Source organism: Lontra canadensis, unplaced genomic scaffold (genome assembly GCF_010015895.1).
Source record: "Lontra canadensis isolate GAN:19392208 unplaced genomic scaffold, GSC_riverotter_1.0 scaffold72, whole genome shotgun sequence".
NCBI classification, from domain to species: Eukaryota; Metazoa; Chordata; class Mammalia; order Carnivora; family Mustelidae; genus Lontra; species Lontra canadensis.
This window is the reverse complement of record NW_022631066.1, coordinates 11,092,330-11,098,329: the sequence shown is the minus strand read 5'-3', so window position 1 is coordinate 11,098,329 and position 6,000 is coordinate 11,092,330. Positions and strand designations below refer to the sequence as shown.

Here is a 6,000-nt window from a genome sequence, read left to right as displayed (position 1 = left end):
TTTTTTTTTTTTTTTTTTTTTTTTTTTTTTTTTTTTTTTTTTTTTTTAAACCGAGGTCTCCAAGCGGGCCGCACAGCTCGGGGAGCACGGTAAGCTGGAATGGGAGAGCGTGCAGCCACAGCCCCGTACCTACCTCCCAACCCCCAAGCCCCTTAGCCCAGGAAATAAACAAAGAGGTGGACTCCGGGCCCGGCGCGCGGAGACCGGGCGCTCTCCATGCAGCACGCGTCCAGGACGCAGCCGGAACGCGGAGGCCGGCACGCGGGGACACCTTAAGTCCCAGGCTGCCGCCTTTAAAGGCAGACCGGGCCTCCGCTCTTTGTGCGGCGCTGCGCGACGGGCTGGCCGCGGCCGGGCCGAGGCAGCGCGGCACCGCCGGCTGGGCCATGCCCGCCAGCTCTACCGGCGACCGCGGCAGCAACCGCAGCGAGGGCGCGAGGCGCGCGAGGCTAACCGGCCGCGGAGGGGCGGGCGCGAGCGCGGCGGGACCCGGGCCCGCGAGGCCGGCCTGGCCCGGGCGCCAAGGGTCAGGCGGCGCCGGCGGGCCGGAGGGCGCGCGCGTGGGGGCGGGGAGGGCCCCGGAGGGGCCACGCGCCGCGCCCGGGGACCCGGCTGGGTTCTCCCGCCGCGCGCGCGGGCCGCCGCCGCCGCCGCGCAAAAATGTCGGCGGGCGAAAAAATTAACCCCTGCGTTGCCGCCGCCGCCCTCCCCCTCCACTCCTCCCCCGCCCTTTCCTCCCTCCCTCCTTCCCCGGCTCCGCGCGGCGGCGGCGGCGGCGGCGGCGCGGGCGGTGCTTCTTTTTTAAAGCGGCCCCACCAAGCCCTGGCTCCTCTCCAGGCAGCGCTGGAGAGCGCCGGCCGTGCACGGCTCCCGGCGGGCCCGGGCGGCCCGGAGGGGGATCTGCACGGCCGCCATGGGCCTGCGGACGAATATTCCCCTTTAAGCCTGGCGTCGCGCCCCCCCTCCCCAAGCCAGGCGCTTACCGGTTCGCTTTGCGCCCTCCTCCTCCTCCCGAAAACGGGACTCCGGCGCTCCCACAATGCACCGGGCGCGGCCGGGCTCCCTTAAGCGTCGCCTGAATAAAAATGCCGCTCCCGGCGGCGGCGGCGGCGGCGCGGAGGGCGGGAGGGCCCGGGCCGCGCCTGGGCGCCACGGGGGCTAGGCCTGGCTCCGCGGGCCCCTGCCGGGAACCGGGCCGCCGCGCTCCGCCGTGCGCCGCGCGCGAGGGGCCTTTAAGGGCCGGCTACCGCCCTTTAAGAGGCGGCGGGCCGCGGCCGGAGCGGCTCGGTGGCTGCGTGCGGCCCGGGAAGGGGGCGGGGGCGATGTGCAGGCCCGAGCGCGGCAATGATTGGTCTCGGGGGAGGGGTGGGGGGTTGCAAACCCGAGGAGCGGTGGCATCCGTTGCATGATGCAAAAAGGATTGATTTCAAAAGTTGCGAGTTGCATTGGCAGCAGCCTTTGGCGCCCGGGCCACCACCTACTTTTCCTCGACCCGCCGGAAGGGCCGGGAATGTTTTCCAAAACCTGGCCAGGCTCCACCGCGCTACACCCTGCGGGACGCTGTACCTGCTCCCCGGGCGCTGCCGTCGTTTCGGGCTGGGAGACAATGACCGTGGAAAACAGTTTGAAAAAGAGTGGGAGCAGAGGGGAAGCCGCCTCTGCCACGGGAAAGATTTTTTTTTTTTTTAAACATAAACGGCGCGTTTGATTAATGATGACCTCTGTCGTCTCTCCTTTCTATTGTTTAGCCTGGCTCGGGAGCCAACGGGAGCCTTAGTGGATATTCAGACGTCCCGCAAAGTTTCTTGAATGTTCAGCGTGCTTGGTAGGGAGTCCGAGCTCAGGCTTCCTCGGTTACATTGTTTGCTCTTCACATGTCCAAGTAAACATGGCAGCCTAATAACTCTGTGTCTGAATTAACACTGATAGAACAGCTTCCGCATGAGAGAAGCCTTTCTTCAGGCTTTCCACTCTCTAATGCATTGCTGATATCAATAAAACAAAACGCTTTCCCAAAACTGCGTCTTTCAGGGCTGCCCTCAAAACCAAGCAGTGTTCAGGAATGCCGACCAAACTTTTCTAGGATGGTTCAGCATTTTCTAAATGGATTTGGGGGCAGGAATGTTTCCGGTCACCGAAAGGTGCTTTTCCTTGTGCACCAGGTTCGCAGGCTATGCAGATGCCCTTTTCAATCTTAAAATTTCTGCTGAACGATTCCTCCGGGTTTTAATCTCAGTAAGGATGCAGAAGTGATGTAACCTAGCAGACCGGCTGATGCAGGCTTTTCCGTTCTATGCCCCCACCCCCACCCCGGGACCTCTACAGTAAGTTAGAAAAGAGCAGAGAAGCCAGGATTGTCTAATGTGAGTTGTTGGACTTGTGTATGAATGCCGTAACGTTGTGTTTGGCAAAGCTGGATTGCCTCTGATTCACCTGGGATCCCCAGGCAACCCTCCAGACCTCCGGAACCAGGGACAGAGGATGCAGTATCTTTATTCTTCCCATCCTCTCCTTTTTGAGATAAGTTTTGTGAGTTGTTGTGGGGTTTGGGTTTTGTTTGTGAGGTGTTTCGTTTTGTTTTGTTTTTAAGCAAAAAAGTCACAACTAGGGGAAAAAAAGAGATTTGGGGGATTAGGGGCAAGGTGAGTAGGGCCCTGCATGGAGATGGTGTGTCATGCTGGGGAGTTTGGTATTTATGCCTTAGTCACCAGAGTTTGTCAGATTTGGTTTTTACAACTTGAGCTGGTAAAAAGGCTGTACCACATCTGGGAGGATGCCCTCCCCCAGAGGGGAAAACGGGGCCACATCTCTAATTAGGAGGTAATTGTAATCATCCAGCACAGAGTCGAGGGAATTTAATTTGGAGGAAGAAGCAGAAGATGACCCCCAGGTTTCTGGTTTTGGGGGACTGGGTGGGTAGTAATGCTAACGGAAATAGCAACTATGAGAAGGCAAACAGGTTTAAGGCTGAGTTGAGTTTTGGAAATAGTCAATTTCAGGCACCTGCCAGATATTCTAGGCAGAGTGCAATTGGTCAAAGTAGGGCTTGGCACTTGGGGTAGGAGGCTGGGCTCTGAGTTTGAGATGCAGATGTGGGGTCTATCAGCATGTAAATAGGGTTTAAAGCCGCGGAAAGAGGTAGGATTAACCAGGAAGGGGAGTTGGGGATGAAAGTGAAGTGAAGGAGACCTTGGACAGAGCCCGGCAGGGCTTCCAAGTGGAATGGCTAGGCGAGCTGGAGGCTGTTCCCTGCGGAATCTGTAGGAGGCCAGCATCCTCAAAACCTGCTCCTTCCTCTCCCAGCACCCCCCACCCCCCACTGTAGCAGTTCCACAACAACTGAAGGCAAATTCTTCTGGGCAGAGGCTGTAGACTCTTCACTAAGCCACGGATGCCTTCATTCATATGGAGTCTGTCTCCAACCTTGGGACCCGGTAATCTACTGGATCTCTCCACCCCCCTTCTTTGCCCTAAAAGCATGCCTCTCTGTGCTTCCCCCAGCCCGCTTTTCTCCCACCAACCTTTTTCCGGGTCCTCCCCAATGGAACCATTTGAGCCCCATTTCACTGGAAGCCTTCTTCCCTGGGTTTTTAGGTCCTACAGGCTCCAACTAAACGATGGTTCTCCTGGATCCCTGCCTTGTGGACCCTTGTTAAAAAAAAAAAAATACACATTTACCAGCCCTGCTCCAAAGATTGTATCTAGCTGGCATAATGGGTTGAATCGCTAGAAAGATTCTTTGCTTGACCAAATTTTAGTCGGGCTCCTGAAACTTCTAGGCCCATCTACGGGCTTCCTTGTAAAATCCCGTTTTAGCAAGATTCCCTCCCCCCACCCTCAAAAATCTGATTGGTTCCTCACCCCTCACCATCCCCCAGGTGATGTCTGATCACCCCAGCTGCCTGTTGCAAGAATCCTGTAAGGTCGGTTTAGCCAGAATCCCCCCACCCCTGTTATTTCCTCCTAGTAATTTTCCACACACGGGTCCTCACCCTGCTCCTTGACTGTAAATTCCCTCTTGCCCATGCTGTATTTGGAGTTGAGCCCAATCTCTCCCCCGCCACTACAAAGTTCTCTTAAAATGGTCCTGAGTAAAGTCCGCCTTGCCATGTCCAACCCGTGCCATAAACCATTTTTTTTTTCTTTAATAATTGTGTCCCCCACCAGAGATGTGTTGAAGTCTTAACCCCTGGTACCTGCGAATGTGACCTTATTTGGAAGGGTCTTTGCAGGTGTCATCAAGTGAAGAGGAGGTCATGATAGATTCATGTGGGCCTTAAATCCAAAGACTTAGGAGAACAGGGAGATTTGGGTACAGAGACACAGGGGAAAAGGCCTTGTGAAGACCAGGGCAGAGATGGAGTGAGGTGCCTTCAAGCCAAGGAATGCCAAGGATTGCTTCTGACCCTAGAAGCAAGGAAGACCCTCACTAGAGCCATCAGAGAGCACGGCCCTGCCAAACCTTGACTTCGGACGTCTGGTCTCCAGAGCTGTGAGAGAGTACATTTCTGTGTTCTGCATTAAGCTGTCCAGTGTTGTGGTATTTGTCACGGCAGCCCCAGGAAACGAATAGAGCCGGTTGGGGTATGTGTTTGGGAGCAAGGAGTATAAGAATCATTGCTTTTAATGGGCTCCCCTGGTGATGGTGATGCTGGGGAGTGGGTGGTGAGCACTATCTTATCCGGCACTCAGAGGGACAGGAGGCTGCCTGTTCCACCTCCCACATTCTGCAAGCTCCAAAGCAGCTTCAGTGTCATGACTTACCTCCTGTCCTGATTTTCTCACTTAGGGTTTTTGCTATCCAGCATTACCACCATCTGTTGCCAGGGTAGTCACTCCCCTATGTTGATTGCGTTGTTCATGTTCAAAAGTGGTCCCTGATTTGTCATCATGGGGGGGGGGCGGCGCGTGGGAAGACTCTCTGGTCATGACTAAGACCTGGTAGGTGATAGACACCTCAAATCTAATGACTTTTACCTTCACTCCACTCTAGCTACCCATTCTCGTCTCTACACTATAACTGTCTCTTCTCTGGAATATTAAGCAATAGCATCCTATCTCCGGTCCTGTAATCCCCTCATTTCTTTATACCTGGCCTCCTGCATTTCCCCTGTGTGGGGGTCACTGGTCTCTCAAGATGGTTCCTTTTCTTTCTGTCCAGCCTGGAGCCTTCAGTATGCTCCACAGCTTTGTGTCCAGCCTGGAGCCCTCAGTATTCTCCATAGCCTTGTCTCCGGCCTGGAGCCTTCAGTACACTTCCATAGCCTGTGTCCAGCCTTGAGCTCTCAGTATTCTCCACAGCCTTGTCTTGGACCTGGAGCCTTCAGTAAGCTCCACAGCCTTATCTCCTGCACTACCCTTTGACCACATCCACCCTCAGACATCCGGCCTTACGTCCCTTCCCTCCACCCTCTTCCCTACCATTTTACCAGGCAGAGAAAACTCAGAGCTTAGAGATAGTGCTATGATGGATATACGCTATCCAGTGCCCACTGGGCTTTCCCAGCAGCTCAGAAATCCTTAAATATGCTCTTTCGAATGTTCGTTATTGTCCCCAAAGTCTGTACCATGCCTGTACTGCCCTCAGGAGCAGATGTAGCTCAAGAAGAAAATGGATGCCCTCAGAGGAAACCCTCAGCTTTCCCACCCTGTCCTTACCCCGCCCCTCTGACCATCAGTGTCTCGGAGGGAGAACCATCTCTGTCTGTCTGAGGCTGGCCCCTCCCAGGGCACAGCTGTCCCCTTCCAACAATAGCTAAATTAGGTTGAGGACTTACTATACACCCCACTGTATAGACTCTTTTATGTACGTTCGCTCTTAGAATTCTCCCAATAGTCTTGCAATCCAGGTACTATGATATATTTTGCTTTCATGGTGGAGGAAACTGGGGCTCAGACTGATTGAGTCACTTGCCCAAGATTACTGTCTTAAGTTTCTTCTGAGGCAGATATCGAGATGAGGATTTGGAGGAAGGGAGTTGATTTCGGAGGTGATCTCAG

The 6,000-nt window shown here is 55.1% G+C and overlaps 1 protein-coding gene across 3 annotated transcripts in view; it reads right to left on the bottom strand.

The window, feature by feature from the left end:
* SEPHS1 (selenophosphate synthetase 1) overlaps positions 1 to 1,108 on the bottom strand; it is a 30,159-nt gene extending 29,051 nt beyond the window's left edge. The window contains exon 1 of one of the 3 annotated variants that reach the window (XM_032880971.1): positions 984 to 1,108. The gene's annotated coding sequence lies outside the window, so the exon portion shown is untranslated. Of the gene's footprint in view, positions 1 to 133; positions 404 to 983 lie in introns of those variants that run through there. The other 2 variants (XM_032880967.1, XM_032880968.1) reach the window with 2 other exon arrangements.
* Between the last annotated feature and the right edge of the window lie 4,892 nt (positions 1,109 to 6,000).